Raw genomic sequence first — 17,799 nt, 5'->3', positions numbered from 1 at the left:
ATGTAAAATAACAGTATTATAGTATATGAACAATAATTACTCAGTGCAACTGGCAAACTCTTCCTGTAATCAGTATTGTTTCTTCATAAAAAATAAACACTTGCTTTTAATTGAGGGGGACTGAGGTTTTTTTTTAATACTTCTTTTATCTTTAACCCTTTCTTATACATATCAATTAAAATAATCAATCTGGATCAGTAATGATTTAGCATGACTACTGTTGAAAAAGACTCAGTTTTTCGGCCTCAGAAAATTATGAGTTCGCATATTGTTACCTGCTGTAACTCATTCCAATAAGATATGAAGAATTCCCAAATAGGAATTTAATTATCCAGAAAGAATTATGGCCTAAATGGAAATTAAATAACAAATCCAATAATTTAATTCTTAGATTATACTCAATAATTAAAGCTGTAATATAAAGATTAGAGCTGTTATACTTAATTTCTATTATATTAGAATTATTATATACATTTTTAAGTATTTGCTGCTATGCTATCTACTTCTTATAACTAATTATATTAAATCTAACCTGGCCTTGCACTCTCTTTTAAAATTTGTAATTTCTTTCTATTTTTCTATTTACTTTACAATAAAGGTGTTTTTAACAGCTTAAAAAAAAGCCACTGATTATACACTTTGGATAGATCATACAGTATGTGAATATATTTCTCAATAAAAATGCTTAACAAATAAATAATTGTGCAAGCATTGTCAGAAATAGCAGCTATGTACAGCAGGAGAAACAAACTGAGAGGAAAGGAATTTCCCTGTCTGTTTTTTATTATTATTGAAATAATGAAAATGCTTTAATAATGACTAAGTGATGAATGCACAACTATGTGATTATACCAATTACCACTGATTGTACACTTTGGATAAACTATGCTTTAATTAATATGTACCAATAACACTGATTTGCTTAAAAACAATAAAAAAGCTCTACAAATAAAAAATCTGCAGTTTCCTATGTTTCCACCTCAAATAAAAACAATACTTAGGGGAAGCAGATGTGGCTCAAGTGACTGGGCTTCCGCCTACCATATGGGAGTACCCTGGTTCAATCCCTGGGGCTTCCTGGTAAGAAAAGCATGCCTACATGGCAAGCGGAGTGCCTGCATAAGTTGAGTCAGCAGCAAGATAATGGCGCAACAAAAAAGAGAGACAAAGGGGAGAGTCAAGGCAAAGTGCAACAGAAACCAGCACCTGAGGTGGCACAAGTGACAGGGAAGCTCTCTCCACATTAAGAGGTCCCCAGGAACAAATCCTAGAGATCACACAGCAAATGGACACAAGACAGCAAAAAAACAGCAGAGAAGGGGGAAAGGGATGGAAGGGGTGGGAAAAAAAACACAACAATACTTAGTATAAATAAATTGCCATTGTCTTCCATGCTTTTGAAAATAAATAGCCCTGAAATTCTGTTCATCCCCATATTTCAAAAACACTCCTAAAAAAATAATTAAAAAAAAAAAAAAGGTAAAACAAAAACACTCCTTAAAACCTTAAGATAGGTACGGAAGTGGGTGTGGCGCAGGCGACTGTGCTCCTGCCTACCACACGGGAGGTCACTGGATCAGATCCTGGTGCCTCCTAGGGAAGACAGAGAGCTGGCCCGAGCACAGCAAGCTGACACAAGACACACAAGAAGAAAAGAAGGGAAACAGACTTGGCCCAGTGGTTAGGGCGTCCATCTACCACATGGGAGGTCCGCGGTTCAAACCCCAGGCCTCCTTGCCCCGTGTGGAGCTGGCCCATGTGCAGTGCTGATGCGCGCAAGGAGTGCCCTGACATGCAGGAGTGTCTCCTGCGTAGGGGAGCCCCACAGCACAAGTGCGCCCATAAGGAGAGCCGCCCAGTGGGAAAGAAAGTGCAGCCTGCCCAGGAATGGTGCCGCCCACACTTCCCGTGCCGCTGACGACAACAGAAGCGGACAAAGAAACAAGACGCAGCAAATAGACACAGAGAACAGACAACCGGGGGAGGGGGGGGATTAAATAAATAAATCTTAAAAAAAAAAAAAAAGAATATAATGGGAGGCACAACAAAGCAGGAGCAGAGGTTCCCAAGTGCCTCCTAAAGTAGACAGCAAATTAATGCAATAAGATGATGCAAACAAAAGATATGGGGAGGAAAAACAGAATGAGACACAAAAAATCAGGGAGCAGAGGTGGCTCAAGCAATTACACACCTTTCTCCCATATCAGAGGTCCCAGGTTAGGTTCCCAGTGCCTCCTAAAGAAACAAGAAAGACAACACACTCAGCAAGCGAAAGACAACAAGGGGATGGGGAAAAATAAATCTGGAAAAAAAAAAAAAAAACAACAGCATCTCCACTGTTTAAAAAAAATCCTTAAGATAGGGCAATGGATGTAGTTTGGTGGTTGAGTGCCTGCGTCCCATGTATGATGTCCAAAGTTCAATTCCCAGTACTTCCTTAAAAAAGAAATTTAAAAATATATATATATTGGTTTTTTTTTTTAACTAACTCTTGAGAGGACAATTTAGATTTCCATCCCTCTGATTCAACAGTTCAAAACCAGGGGAAATTTTTAAGGCAAGGGTCATAGCAAAAGAAGTCTTATCAGTCCCTTCAGAAAGTTAATAGCAAATCCAAAGCTAGTCTTCAGTCTAGCAAAATGCAGATGCTCATGTAACAAAACTATTTATGTCTAAATAAGTGTCATGATTTGATAACAAATCAACTTGGCCATAAATAAGCCCACAATAACAAATTGTACGTAGCCTCCAAGCAGTTAAATAGCAACTCTGTAATTAAAACTATCAACCGGATGGGAAGCGCATGTGGCTCAAGTGATAAGGCCTCCGCCTTCATATTGGAGGACCCAGGTTCAATCCCTGGGACTTCTGGTGAAAAAGAAGAAGAGAAAGCGTGCCTGTGCAGTAAGCCAGTATGAGTCACGAAGCAAGATGATGACACAACAAGAGAGAGACGAAGGGGGCAGTCAAAGTGAAGCACAGCAGAGACCAGGAACTGAGGTGGCGCAACTGACAGAGAACCTCTCTCCACATTAGAGGTCCTCAGGATCGAATCCCTCTGAATCACAGAGGAGAAAGATGAGAAGACAAAAAAGAGAAATAGATACAGAAGACCACATAGCGAATGGAGACACAGCCAAAACAATGGTGGGGGTGGGGGTAGGGAAAATAAAATAAAAACCTTTTTAAAAAATAAATGAAAAAAAATCAACCAGATATACCCAATTTGGGGGGACGGGGGGGGGGGGGGACAGGGAAGCAAAGCTAAATTATTTACTTTTGCTCTGCAAGTAAGTGCAATGAATATACAACAGTCAACAAATGTGACAGTTCCTGTACTCAGCAAATTTATATGATAAAGATGGGTGACAGAGAGGAAAACAAGATAGTTATAAACTGTGCTTTGAAGGAAATAAGTACTAAATTATAGATTAATAAGGGAAATCAGAGGATATATATATATGAAGGGGGTATTCACTTTACAGAGAATGGTTAGAGAAAATCCCTCTGAGAAGATAATATCTGAGTTGAAATACACCTAATGAGGGAAGAGCAAAGGAAATGTATTCCAGGAAGAGGAAACAAATCTAAAGTCCATAATATCGGAATGAAAATGTCTGGCATGTTCAAGAAGAGAAAGGAGGCCAAAGACCAGTCAGGTATATAATAAATAAGACTGCAGAGAAGGGGGCAAACAATTCTGGTAATTGTAGGCCATGGTCTGTATGTTATTTTCAAGTCCAGTGGGAAGTCAATAGAGTTTTAAGCACAAAAATGACACTCTGACTGTTCTGTGTAATGAACTACAGTGGTACAAGAATGGGCACAGAAGAAAGTGGATGTGGATCAAGGGATCTCCTACTACATGGGAGATCCCAGGTTTGGCTTCTGGTGCCTCCAAGAAAAGACAAGCAAGACAGCAGGCTGGCACAGCGAGTGGATGCAACAAGATGACACAACAGAGAGACACAAAGAGGAAACACAACGACAGACACAACAAGCAGGGAGCAGAGGCGGCTCAAGCAAGTGATTGCCTCTCTCCCAACATGGAGGTCCCAGGTTCAGTACCCAGTACCTCCTAAAGAAAAGATGGGCAGACACAGAGAGCACACAGCAAATGGACATAGAAGACAGTGAACACAAACAATGGGGAGGGGGGTAGTAAAATTTTTGAAAATATAGAGGAGGGGTTAAGGTTTAAAATAAAATGAATGGAGGGAGGCAGATGTGCCTCAATCGGATGTGGGTCAATCGACTGGGCTCCCATCTACCATATGGGAGGCCCTGGGTCCATTTCCCAGGGCCTCCTTGTGAAGGCAAGCTGGCCCACATCCGTGGAAAGCCAACACAGAAGAACACACAGCAAATGGACACAGAGAGGAGACAGCAAGCAAGCAGCAAGGGGGGGTATAAATAAATTAAATAAATCTTTAAAAAAAAAAAAATGAACAGGCATAGAAAGTTAAGAGGTCTGTCAGTAAGTAGTTCAGGTGAAAGGAAATGGTTGCTTGCACAAGTCTAAAGGCAGTGGGATAGTAATAGGCATATATGGGAGACTTGGGAGGGAGAGCAAGTAAATTTTCTATTGGAGTATATGGGGGAAAGGAGCACTCAAAGATGACTCCAGGAATTCCTGGCTCAAACAAGTGGGGGAGCGGCGGTGGTGGAGCCATTTACTGAAATGAAAAAATACAACAGGGCTGGGAAAAGAGTTCAGTTTTAAACATGTTAAATTTGACAACTGCATGGAGGAGGGAGCAGTTAAATTTTAAGTCCAGAATTTGGGTATAAGATCTGGACTGAAAATTAAGTTTGAATAATTTGCAAATAAAGCCATGATACCCTAGATTACTGCACAAGTAGTAATTATCTCAAAAAAGCCTAACACACGTTTCAACAATTTTAAATGTGTCAAACTGTAATCTAAATAACCCTGGTTTCTGCTCACTCTGTCCCGTCAATTTACATCTACTATGTTCCCAAACCGCAATCTCTTTTCCTAGCTAATCACATGATCCTCAACCACTACCATCTACGTGACCCAGCCATAATAAAGTTAAAAATAATGTGTAATTTTACAATTTCAAAACACTTAGCACTACTTAAATTATTTAAATAATTATATAGTATTTAACATTCTAAAAGTAACCTCATGAGGCAGGAAAAGAACCACTGCTTGACAGAGCAAACTGTAAGTTTTCGCAATCAACAAGCTTTTGATATGGGATGAAACCGGGATTCAAATTCAGTCTCTTTTTGTCAGAACAGATGAGCTGTGTAAGCACAGAAATTTTAAATTAATTTCTGCCTTACTATTTACTAAATACCAGCACCCATGATAGTGTAGGACATAGTAAACACTTAAAAGATTCATTCATCACCAGTACTCAAGAAAAAAGAATCTCACATCCAATGCTGAGATAATATATTACAGTAAATTGACATTCTGTCCTACTTTTTCATTTCCAATATAGAAACGTTGTCCAATATAGAAATGTTCGCTCAATTGTAAATTAGATCATCTCCAACAGCTCAAGCCATTTGAAAGAAAATTACTGTATGAATTCAAGTTGCGTTATTTTGTAACAGGCCATATTTCACATGCCTGCAGAAACAATTTCTTTCCCCTTTATTCCAAATTTCCTATAGAAGATTTTAGAAAACATAAGTAGTATAATCAAGTTTTAATATAAAGCAAGAAGAAAAAGTTAAATGTTGTTTGTATTTAAGGACATAAAGAGAATTGGCATGGAACTGGCATAAGAAAAATATACATATGTACATATAAAACAGAGTCCAGAAATCGTTACACACATACATGGTCAACTGACATTCAAGATATGATATCAAAATGATTCAATAGACTTTTCAACAAATGGTACATGAACTGGACATTCACATACAAAAAAAATTTTTTTGAACCTCAACCCAAGGAAGGGAGGAAGGGAGGAAAGAAGGAATCACAGTTCTAAAATGAAAGAACTGAAACTACAAGACTTCTAAAAGAAAAGAGGAGAAAATCTTGTTACCTTGAGTCAGCCACAATTTCCTAGACAGGACACAAATTCATAAATTTCACTTCATAACTAAAAATATCCACTCTTCAAAAGACACTTTTTAGTAAACGAAAACAAATCACAGATTGGGAGAAAATCCTCAAAAAACATGTATCTTATACATTTCATAGCCAAAAAACACAAGGAATTCTTAAAACTCAACAAGATAAACCAACCTTTTTAAGTAGATAAAAGATTTGAACAGACACTTCAAAGATATACCGATGGCTTATAAATTAAGCACACGTAAAGTTACTGAGCATCAGTGCTAGGGAAATGTAAATCGAAACCACAATTAAACTTCAAACTACACACCAACTAGAAAGGTTAAAATTTAAGACTGACTACACCAAGTGCTGATAAGAATGCACTGGAACTCACATTACTAGTGAGTTACTACCATTCTAAATGGTAGAGCCACTTTGGAATATGGTTTTGGCAGCTTTTTACCAAGAGATAACTACACACAAGTCATATGATGAAGCAATTCCACTCCTAGGTATTTGCCAAGAAAAATGAAAACATACATATCAAGTCCTTTATGCACATGTTTGTAGTTTTTAACAGTCAAAAAGTGGAAACGCAAATGTTTATCAACTAGAAAATGGGTAATCAAATTGTGGTATATCCACTTATCAGAATACCACTTAGCCATTAAAAAGGATGAACTATAGTACATGCAACAACATTCATGAAAGCCAGAAACAAAGAGGTATTTATATGACATTCTGAAAAACACACTACTTCTAAAAGACAAGAAATAGATTAGTGATTGCCAGGGGTAAAGAAAAAAAGAACAAAGGGAAGAAGGAAACTTCCTGGGGTGATGAAAATGTTCCATATTTTGATTACGATGGGTTTATAACAGTTGTCAAAAATCTTCTAACTGTGCACTTAGGGTGAATTCTATTGCAGATAAATTATATTCCAATAAACTAACTTTAAAAAATGAATTCATAACACAATTTTTTAAAATTAGCAGCCAGTTATGTGCTTAAAAAGTCCAACTCCTGGGAAGCAGACTTGGCCCAATGGATAGGGCGTCCACCTACCACATGGGAGGTCTGTGGTTCAAACCCTGGGCCTCCTTGACCCATGTGGAGCTGGCCCACGCACAGTGCTGATGCACGCAAGGAGTGCCCTGCCACGCAGGGGTGTCCCCCGCGTACGGGAGCCCCACACACAAGGAGTGTGCCCCATAAGGAGAGCTGCCCAGTGCAAAAGAAAAAGTGCAGCCTGCCCAAGAACGGCGCTGCACACACAGAGAGCTGACACAAGATGATGTAACAAAAAGAAAAAAAAAAAAAGCCCAACTCTTAAAATGTTAAAATTTAATGTAAAAATTGATAGTGCTTACCCTATATTAATTTAACCCTACACTTAAATTTTCTGGCCTGAGGATTTATAAATTAATCCTACAGTTTTTCCTGTACTCGAGGACCAAGTCAACTAATCCATGTCACAAGTTGGTTTTTACCTTTAATTTATGGTAGAGGGTATCAATCATCATTTCTATAAATGCTATGTCACTATACCCCAGGACAGCTTTAATTATGTTGGTTGATTACCCATTCAACTGAACTGACAATAAATATTAGAACATACTCTAACCACTGCATTATTACTATCTTGTGGTACTTTTCTTCCTTAAAAGCCAAAATATTCAAGAACATTTGCTTGCTTTTTTTGTTCCTTATAAGAGGGGCCAATGATCTAGAAGGTGTTTTGGAAATTTATGGGGCAAGTGTTTGTCTTCTAGAATGGTCACACCTGTGGTCACACATGTTGTACTACATATCCTCAATGTCTTGCCTTTTATTTACCTTTTAATACAGCTGAGCATTATATACTGATCTTACTGTATGCTTGGAAAATAATTTACTTCAGAACAGTAAGAGACTTTAAAAGTATTTGCCATAAAAGGTGTACAGATCTAACTAGGTTCTATACCACTTAGAGCTTTGCTTTCTAACATGGCAGCCAGTAGTGCCATGCTGCTATTTAAAGTAACTAATGAAAATAGCACTTATTTCATATGGTATTTGGGGAAAACTATGAAAATTAAAATACTATACAAGTATTAGTTGTGGGGAAAAAAATGTTATGAAGTGATACAAAAGGAAAATATTCCTGAATGAGAACAAATCATGTGAAGGGTATATTATAATCAAGTCACAGTGGTATTACATACATTAACAAAGTTAAAATTTAGTTGTTGGCTAAGAAAATAAGTACCTTCTAAATTTCTGAATCAAAATGTTATTTTACTCTTCTCATTGTTGGGCACTGGATCATGTCCCCCACAAAAGGCAAGTTCTGGTCCAAATCCCTGGTCCCATTTGTAAATAGGACCTTTGACGATGTTATTAATTCAGGTGTGCCCAAGCTGAACACTAATGAGCCTTAACCCAATGTGGCTGAAGTCCTCATACGCAAAAGAAATTGAACAAGGAGAAGCCACAAGGAGCAGGCAGCAGCTGAAATTCAATGGAAGAAACAGAAAGAGAAAGGAAAAGACACTGCCAAGTGCACTGCCATGTGACAGAAAAGCCAAGGAACCCCAAAGAAAGCAGGCCAGAAAGAAGATACCAACCCTAGGAGGAAGCAAGCTTTCTACCTCTGAGACGTGAAGCCAATAAATTCCGTTGTTAGGTCAATCCACATTTGGTATTGGAGACACACATTATCACATTAAAAACTGTAACCATGTGCCATAATGGTTAAGAGTGTAGGCTCTAGATAAAACTGTATGGGGGGTTAAGAAACACCAATTACAGGTTGTGTAACCTTGGCAACCCACTTAAAACTCTGTACCTTCATTTTTTCATCTGTAAAACATGGACAAGAGGATAGTCTCAGACTCTGAGGATTAAATGATAACACTGGAACATGGTAAAGATTGGTAAGTACTATTAAAATTCATTCATTAGGGGAGCAGATGTGGCTCAAGCAATTGGGCACCTGCCTACCACATAGGAAGTCCCAGGTTCAGTTCCTGGTACCTTCTAAAGGCATGGAGCCACAAGGAATGGCTGCAAGCCGGGAACAGAAGTGGCTCAAGCAGTTGGGCACTTGCTTTCCACACAGGAGGGTCCTGTGTGTGCCTCCTGAGGAAGACAAGCAGATAGAAGAGAAAAAAAATTCACTCATTACACTAGTTGGGAGGAAATGAGAATAAAAATATCTTTACTTCCACGTCTCAGTGTGCTAAAATTAGGTTTAAATCTTCTAAGTCTCTAAAAATTTACACCCTGGGTGGAACGTGGGAGAGTGTGGGCTATTATGTGGACCATTGACCATGATGTGCAGCGGTGCTGAGAGATGTATTCACCAAATGCAATGAATGTCTCATGCTGATGGAGGGAGATGGTTGCTATGAGGGGAGGAGTGGGGTGAGGGGGGTGGGGGGGTATCTGAGGACCTCATATTTTTTGAATATTAAAAAAAGACAAAAAATTTTTTAAAAAATTAAAATTTATACTATACTTTACTTCTTATCTGTAGCAGAAAGAACTCGGCTAATTACATGAACAATTACTGATTGTGAAAGATCATCTCCTATTGTGGCTTTTTAATGCCCACAAATGATAACGGGCAAAGCCCAATTTCCCACCTCCACCTTCCACCCCAATTGTGGACTAGACTTAGTGATTTGCTTCTAAGGAATAGAATATAGCAGAATTTACTTCTGAGACTAAGTCATAAAAGGTGGTGCACTTCCACCTTACTCTCTTTCTCAGATAATTTGCTCTGGGAGACTGCAGCCTCCATGTGGTAAAAATACTCAAGCAGCCCTATGGAGAGGCCCATTTAGTGAGGAAATGAGTCCTCACTGATCAACATCAACCTGCCAGCCCTATGAGTGTGCCATCTTGGAAGCAGATCTTCCAATCCCAATCAAGCCTTCAGATAAATGCCACTCTGGCCAACATTTTGATTAAAATTTTTTCAACAACCCCAAGGAAGCCAGAGCCACTCAGTTAGGCAGCTCTCAAATTCTTCACCCAAAGAAACTATGCATAATAAATATTTGCCTTAAATTTTTTTTACTCAATGAAAGGATATACATTATATTCAGTAAAAAGGCAAACCAATTTATTTTGTAATTAGCATACATATATAGTAAAAATAATTATTCCTGACAGTTTTTCAGTTTAAGAATTTTTTAATAGTATATTCAAGTTCTGAGTGTCAAAGGAAACAACCTATTTAAATAGGGTTTTAAAACTCTTACTCTTGCTTTTAAAAAAGCAAAAAAGGAAAAAGCATGGAAAATAATTTTTAAAATATGGTTTAAAAAAGTATAACCTGAAAATCTAAGTTAGAAATACTGCACCAAGCCGTGAACAAAAAGATTCAAGAACAAGAAAATGAGTGGGATATCTTGTATAAAAAGAAATTAAAAACTAGCAATTTGAGGGATCTGGGGCAAAAGCCTGTAGCTATTCAATTGGTTGGGGAAGTTGACAATAGCAGGGATAAAAAAGGTAAAATTGAAGAGAGAAAAGGAACCCAATCACAAAGGATTTAGCAATTATTAACATTTTTATTTCTAATGAGGGTCCTGTTGAAAGCAATTAACCTATTCTGCAGAATATAACTACCCATTTCAACGAATTCGTAGAAACCACTGTCTCCCACACCCTATCTGGTACCCTAAAAGAATTCATGTTCATGTCTTTTTAAAGGAGGGGAAAAATATGTCTGTTTCCAACCTGTTGTTCTCTAAATACGCCAAATGCACTGCCCTAAGAGCTGCTGAAGTAACAAAATCAAGAGTTGTATCTTTAGGTAGATTTCTCTGGCCACAGGTAAAACTATGCAGAGGGGAGAATAAGACTGTAGGCAGAGAGGAGCATAGTAGTTTATTGCCTTAGAAGAACAAGCTAGGATAGTAAATATAACTGAAAATGGGTGAGTCAGAGCTGTGTCTCCTAAATATAAGAAATCAAAGCTACAATTTCAAGGTTAACATGACAGTAAATATAACTGAAAATGGGTGAGTCAGAGCTGTGTCTCATAAATATAAGAAATCAAAGCTACAATTTCAAGGTTAACATGACTGGGCTAGAGGTAATATCAACAGAAACGAAAAAGAAGAAATAATTTGAGAGAAAATGATAAAAAATATTAATTTAACATGAAAAATGTGCTAAATGGAATTTTTAAATATTAGCATTAGAACTTTAAATATTAGCATTAGAAACTTTACATTTCTTTTACACCTCACAATTAACAAGGAACCTTCATACACATTTTTCACAATCAGTTTAATGAAAAAACTAAGATCAAAATAGCTTAGGTGAATATACTAGGTCACACAGGTCCTGTTTTAGATAGTCCATAACCTAAACCAAAAGTTTCTTTTCCAAACCCCTTTTTCTAAATCACTATCTTACCTGGTTCTAAGCAGTTATCTCAATATTTTAATAAAAAGTGAAAGAGAAAAGTTGGTGAGTCAAAGACAATTAAATAATATGACCATGGTTTAGGTCCTGTCTTCACTTGCTTATTTTACTATCAGATTATAGGTTCCCATCCTTATTCCTTTTCTAGTACTTGTCAAGTTTTATTTATTTTTTCTGCTCATGTGTGTTTTGCCCTTATTGCTCCTTTCTTCAATTTTAAAGTGTCAGCAGTACTAAGTATAAAAATTCATGAGGTACTCTCAGTTCTAAAACCAAGAAAAAAAGTTAAACAAAACTAATATGCATTTATCTCCATAACAGTTCAAAGAAGCTACAGGTGAATGAGATCCAAATATAATCCGACGCCACATTTAGTTTTTAGCCAACCAGAGTTATCACTTTAAAGAAACAGATGGTAAAACAGTAATTTATCTTTTAGCTTTCCTCCAAGCTACACTAGTATTGGGTAATCAACATTAATCAAAGGAAAGCAGTGTATTAAAAGAAAAACAAAAACAGGACGAATAATGCTAAAATACTTTTGAGTTTAGTCAAGTAAAATCTTAAAGAATGCGGTGTAAGTATGACAATAGTGGTTAAGAGCATGGACTCTGGAGTCAGGATGCTTAGAGAGTTGATCAAGCATCCAAACCTAACCAAGTAACTTTTTCCAGGTTCAGCCTCCTTAAGTCATTTTCTTATCTATACCATTGTAACCATAACAGTACTTTCTTCATGGGGTTATTTTAAGAACTGAATAAAATAAACCATGTAAAGTACACGACAAAGCACATGACACAATCCTCACACTATGAATGTCAGCCATTATGATTATTACTTTTTAAACCTGTATTTTGGGTACAGGACATTAAAAGAAAAAAAAATGGCAGGAGAGTTAAAGAGGAGGAAAAGAAGGTATTTAATTGAAAAAAAAAAAGCAGTCCAGCAATGCTCCAATTACTCACTAGTGGTGCTATATATTTCAGTCCCCAGAAAGTAAAATTATTGAAAACATTTATCAAACCGTTGAAGTCTGTCCTTGAACAACTGCTGTAAGCAAAGTTCACAAACGTTAAACTACTCAAGGATTAAAATTAATTATACACCTTGGTCTCTAGAATAATCTTTATCCATACAACTGCCTGGGATACAACCAACAGAAGCAATTTAAAGAACAATCATAAATAATGTTACATGTTTCTCTTCTACCAATAAAAGTCATTCATTTCCAGTTCAATTTCTTAGTCCCATTTAAGGTGCATCTTTTTAACCAAATAACTTGAGAAGCCATTAAATTGAAAAATGCATAAAATACAGGCTCTCCCAAGTGATGGGGAAGGAGAATGTCCTAGTAACATTTTTACATAAATCAAAGAAGAAACTCAGAAGTACTATACACAGCTTTTACAGGGAAAACAGATAATCTATTCAGACAGAGAATTATTTAACTCTCAATCTCAATTTTAGATTATAAAATGAATTATATATATGAACAGAATACCTACATTCTTTTGGACTCAACTACCTCTTTTCATCTGTGAGCTAACAGGATTCAACAGTTTAGTAAAAAAAAAGTTGTTTCAAAATGAGAACTGACAAGTTATTAGGCAATAGTGGTATCCAAAAACTTTATTCTTTTACCTCAGAAAGGTAATTAAATGAATTAAACTAAGTTAGGTTACATTAATGTGCTATTATTTTACTTAAAAAATACATTTTAATGACTTTTTTAAAACTCAAAAGTATTCACTGAATGCCTCTAAGTCAATGAAAAACTAAATGCGTTAACTGTAACTAAAAACACCATTAAACGCTGAAAAACACAAATATCATTAAAAGAAATTTTCCCATTAGCCAAAAAAGGATTTCTATTAGAACATGCTACTTCATGAAAGATTAAAAATCAAGAACTGTAAGTTATCGTAAACTATTTTAACTATTAACTACAATAATCTCTCACAATTAAAACGTAAACCTGGCTATCAAGACACATGAAAAGTATTTGATTTTAATACCTTTCTACCAATCTATTAATCCATAAAGGCTAAGATGCATACTGATCATGTAAATTTAATTTTTTACTTTAAGAGCACAAAAATGTATAATTTAGAACTGCTTGAATGTGAAATACTATATTTTCTTCATTTTAATTTACTCAGATAATGGTTAACAGCTGTTTTCAGACAGTCGAGGAAACAGAAAGGCTTCCAAGAGCAACAGGATAAAACTTGACTCTCATCACAGTTTACAGATGAACATTTGATTTGCTCACCAAATAGTACTTACAAATTCCAACAGGACTGCACAGGAAGGTGTCAGTTTTTTTCCTGTAATCTTTATGTTTTCCAGTTTGTTTTTTTATTTTGTATCCTCTGAAATAATATCCAAGTTCTCTGAAGATGCTTAACCTAAGACTATTTGACATAGAGTTACTTCAAGTCAGCTACCCATACTTCTGTTTTAAAGTTTTCATATGGCTATCTCCAGACTCAGCCAAGTTCCTTGAATTTAAGATTAAAGTCTTCTGAAGCCTGTCTTCTTTATTATTCCATGTACTTGTCACCGTTGTACTTATCCACTCCAGATGAAATATCCAATTTATGAGTCAAAAAGCAAAAACAAAAAGAAAATTTCACATCTGAAAAGCATTCCTAAACATCAGCACATACAGGGAGACACATAGCTATCTCAATACTACCATGCTGCTGGGGAACTGCAACATCTTAAATTTCCACGTAAATAAAAGATAAAAGGAAAAAAACTCTGTACTCTTTCAATGTCTTCATTTAGAAAAGCTGTCCCATTGTGATATGAAAAGGGTTGAGGTCAAAAATTCCTAAAACTTTTAATATATGTAAAAAAAACTGCCATGAAACCAGCAATATTTAAACAGTAATCTGAAACTACTCAATACACAGATCAAACATATCTTACAGTTTTGGGTGAAGAACACCAATGGGGGGGTGGGAGGGGAGGTAGGAAAAATTCCACCAGCTGAAATACTTTAACCAGTTATATAATCCGTTTGAACCAAAATACAGAAGAAATGCCTGAGTCTCTTTTTAAGTAGCTTGTTGAATTGTTCACTATTATCGATTCACTTCAGAGACGATCTTTGCCAATTTTAACAAACTTCTGGGGCAAAATTATCCAAAACCATTGTAATTCCAAAATGGCCACTTCAACTATCCAGGGCCTTTAACAAAACCTAGAAGATGATCCTCCTATGTGAGTAATTCGATCACCTGTAAAAGTTATAAACAAAATTTTAATTACACACCGATTTTGATTCAGAGTTAAAAACCAATCCCCACCCTAAAGAGTCAATCTCTGGAGAGAAATTCACCACTGGGGCCTGAAAAAGGTTTTGCCCCAGCTAGCAGCCAGTAAGTCTGCTGAAATAAAAGGACTTCAGATTAGAGGCGAAAAAAGGTGGGTGAAGGTGTTACGGAGGACAAGTATTGATTTGAACCTGGAAAGGGGTGGAATATATTTGCAGATTATATAAGCAAAACTATGAAATTGGAACCCCATTTTAATAAAAGACTTTCTCTAGTGTCTATTCAATGTACCAAAGAAAAATGGATAGAGAGGTGTGCTACCACCAACCACTAACTAGTAAATGTAAATTTAGGGAATGAGAATTATAAAGAGAAAGACACCCCCTCCGAATTGCAATGTCCGAAAGGGGCATATTTTCCCCACTTAAGGTAGAAAGCTACAAGAGAAGTGGAGCGAAACGTTTTTAAATTCGCGTGTTTGGGTGATACTTCCCCGCTTCTGAGGGCAGCAAAGGGATAAACGTGCAGGTTCTGATTTCCTTGAATTAAGAAAACAGGTCTTTCCCAACACTGAGGGGGTGGAAGGAATAGAGCCCTTCTCGAAAACCGCGGAAATAGTGCTCCCCAAAAGGAACAGGTCCTCCTCCCAGCAGACTCAGGCAGACAAGGTAACACTCGCCCCCATCCACAGCAAGTGCCACGGACCTGGGAGAGGCTGGGAGAGCAAGCGCGCTGCTGAGGAAACAAGCGAAGGCCACAAGTCGGCCTCGGCTCTCAGCCCTCGGAGAGAGGTAGTACTGCAAGAGGGAGGCGTATGCAAGAGGCCGGCGGAAGGAAAACCGAGAACCGAGGGTGCGGAACCCGTTCCTTGGCGTCCGCCAAACAACACCCCCCCCCCACCCCCAGCCGCCAGGAATAAGCCACCCACCACCCTCTCAACAACCGCCACCTCCGCCCCACTGAGGCCGAATCAATAGCTTGGGGGGAGGGGGCTCCCCGCGCCTCCCTCCTCTCTCTCTCTCCTTGCCGGCCCGCTCCCCCCCTCCCGCCGCGTCCACTGGCAGACTCACCTCGCGCCGCCAACGCCGCTCCCGACCCCTCAAAACCCAACGCCGACACGGGTACCCCCTTCCTCCCCCGGACTCCGGCGCGGAGCACTGAAGACGGTGTTACCTTCTGCCCCACCAGAGGTGCCCCTGGCCTGGGGGTGCCGCTGTTCTCGATCCCGGGAGAAGGGTTTCGGTACTTTGAATAATCCCCTTTTGCCGCTTTTCCCTCCCCCACAACCAGCCTCAGTCCCAAAATGGCGCCGACCCGATCCGCAATGTTCTGGGCCAAGTCTCGCGAGATCGTAGAAGGTGGCGAGGCGGAGAAGGAACTAGAGGGGTTGGGGAGGAGGGGAGAAAGGCGGGACGAGTAGGAGGAGGGAGAAAGGGTGGGGAAGAAGCGGTGCGAACGAACCTACTGGGCGGGGCAGCAGGAGGAGCGCCTTCACAAGAGAACCTTCTGGCCCAAGCAACCGCTCACGCCCGGGCCAAAGAAGCTCCGCCCTCTACGTCGGACGGCTAGGGGGAGGGGAAGAAGGCGTGGCTACTTGGGGGCGGGGCCTCCAGTTGGTCCCATAGGCAAAGGGCGCGCGGGGGGCGGTGGCTCCGCGAGGTGACGTCAGGAGCAGCTGGAGACGGGGATTACCCCCTGCTGCTGACGTGAAGACGGTGAACAATCGGGAACGTTCGGTGGAAGGGGGAATTCCCCGCCGCTCCCTGAGGAGCCCCTCCCCCCGCCGCCTGGAATGGTGGGGCGGTGCGGAGGACGAGATGCGGCCGCCTGCGCCTGGCTGCGGCTGTGCAGGTTCGCGTGAAAGGCGCGCGTCGTGGCTCCTTCGATCTTCGAGCCGAGGAAGAGGCTGAGACGCGCGCCACTCGCCGGGTCCCGCGCCGGGCCTGGAATTGGGTATCACATGCTCGCCCGTACGCAGCCCTGCGCGGCCGTGTGGCTCGAGTGCCGGCAGTGCTGGCGTAGGGCAGACTGGACGCCTTGAAGCAGTAGATATACCATCATTTGCAGATACGAGACCGTGTCGGACAAAAATTATATTTATGGGAGGCTGGTGGCAGATGCTGACGAGCGTTTTTCTATTAAGTCTACAACAGGTGGATTATCGCAACAGGACCCCACATAGTAGCCCATATGATATTTTTAACGACCTTTATGGTTATTCATTGTTGTTTCTCTAATTATAAAGCCTTTTCGCTTTTTAACTAAAAGCTCAATTTGAAACTTGTGAAGTTAGCATTCCAGAAAGAAGAAAGTAACCACGAGTGTTCTGACGGAAGGGCGAGAGGGAGCGGGTGTCTTAACGAGGCAGAATCCAGAAAATAAAATTTATTTGGCTCTTCGCTTTCCCCCCAAGCCACAACGACTCCCTACACAAATTTTATGGTCCTTTTTTGTGCATTATGGAGTGTAGTTTAATGGACTGCTTCTAAAAGCTCCCCGAAAGAATGTTTTAATGTAAACTCACCAAAAATTACACCTCCCAGCCTTTTATGTCAGTCTTCACCGGGGTGCAAAGAGAAGGGAATTAGCAATTGCTAGATGCCTTGTCAGTGCTAGGCACTTTAATCCTAGTGTCAGCCTCTTGAGATTGGTGTTATTTTCATTTTGCAGATGAGGAAATTCGTTCCGGTTAAGTAACGTGCTTAAGGTTTCGCAACGTGGAAGTTGGGAGTCACGGTACCATACTCAAGACAATTCGCGTGATTTCCACCACACCACATTGTGTGCATAGAAGTAATTTATTTGTTCAAAGGGGTTTTGCTTTTGCTTCTATTTTTAAGACGTAATAAGAGAAAATCTTTGTAGACTTGTAACAACGCAAATTCTATTTGTGATGCCCTTGTAGCAAAACCTTGTAGCCTTGTAGCAAAAGTTAGAAAGTAGGGAAATCAAGAAACAATTGTTATATATATGACAAAGATTGATATTTGATTGTTCAGCTACTATCATTATTATCTAATAGTTTGATTTACATGATAAATATATCAAAAGTTC

General features: G+C 39.1%; 1 protein-coding gene across 11 annotated transcripts in view; it reads right to left on the bottom strand.

Annotated features, from left to right (window-relative positions):
• Nucleotides 1–16,308, bottom strand: part of GPBP1 (GC-rich promoter binding protein 1) — a 98,108-nt gene extending 81,800 nt beyond the window's left edge. For 3 of the 11 annotated variants that reach the window (XM_058309127.2, XM_058309135.2, XM_058309164.2), the window contains exons 1-2: nucleotides 15,816–16,276; nucleotides 13,751–14,709 (exon numbers count right to left, since the gene is read on the bottom strand). The gene's annotated coding sequence lies outside the window, so the exon portion shown is untranslated. Of the gene's footprint in view, nucleotides 1–13,750; nucleotides 14,710–15,815 lie in introns of all 11 variants that reach the window. The other 8 variants (XM_058309130.2, XM_058309175.2, XM_058309139.2 and 5 more) reach the window with 6 other exon arrangements.
• Nucleotides 16,309–17,799: the final 1,491 nt, after the last annotated feature.

This window comes from Dasypus novemcinctus, chromosome 2 (genome assembly GCF_030445035.2).
Source record: "Dasypus novemcinctus isolate mDasNov1 chromosome 2, mDasNov1.1.hap2, whole genome shotgun sequence".
Lineage (NCBI taxonomy): Eukaryota > Metazoa > Chordata > Mammalia > Cingulata > Dasypodidae > Dasypus > Dasypus novemcinctus.
This window is presented reverse-complemented; position numbering and strand designations above follow the sequence as displayed.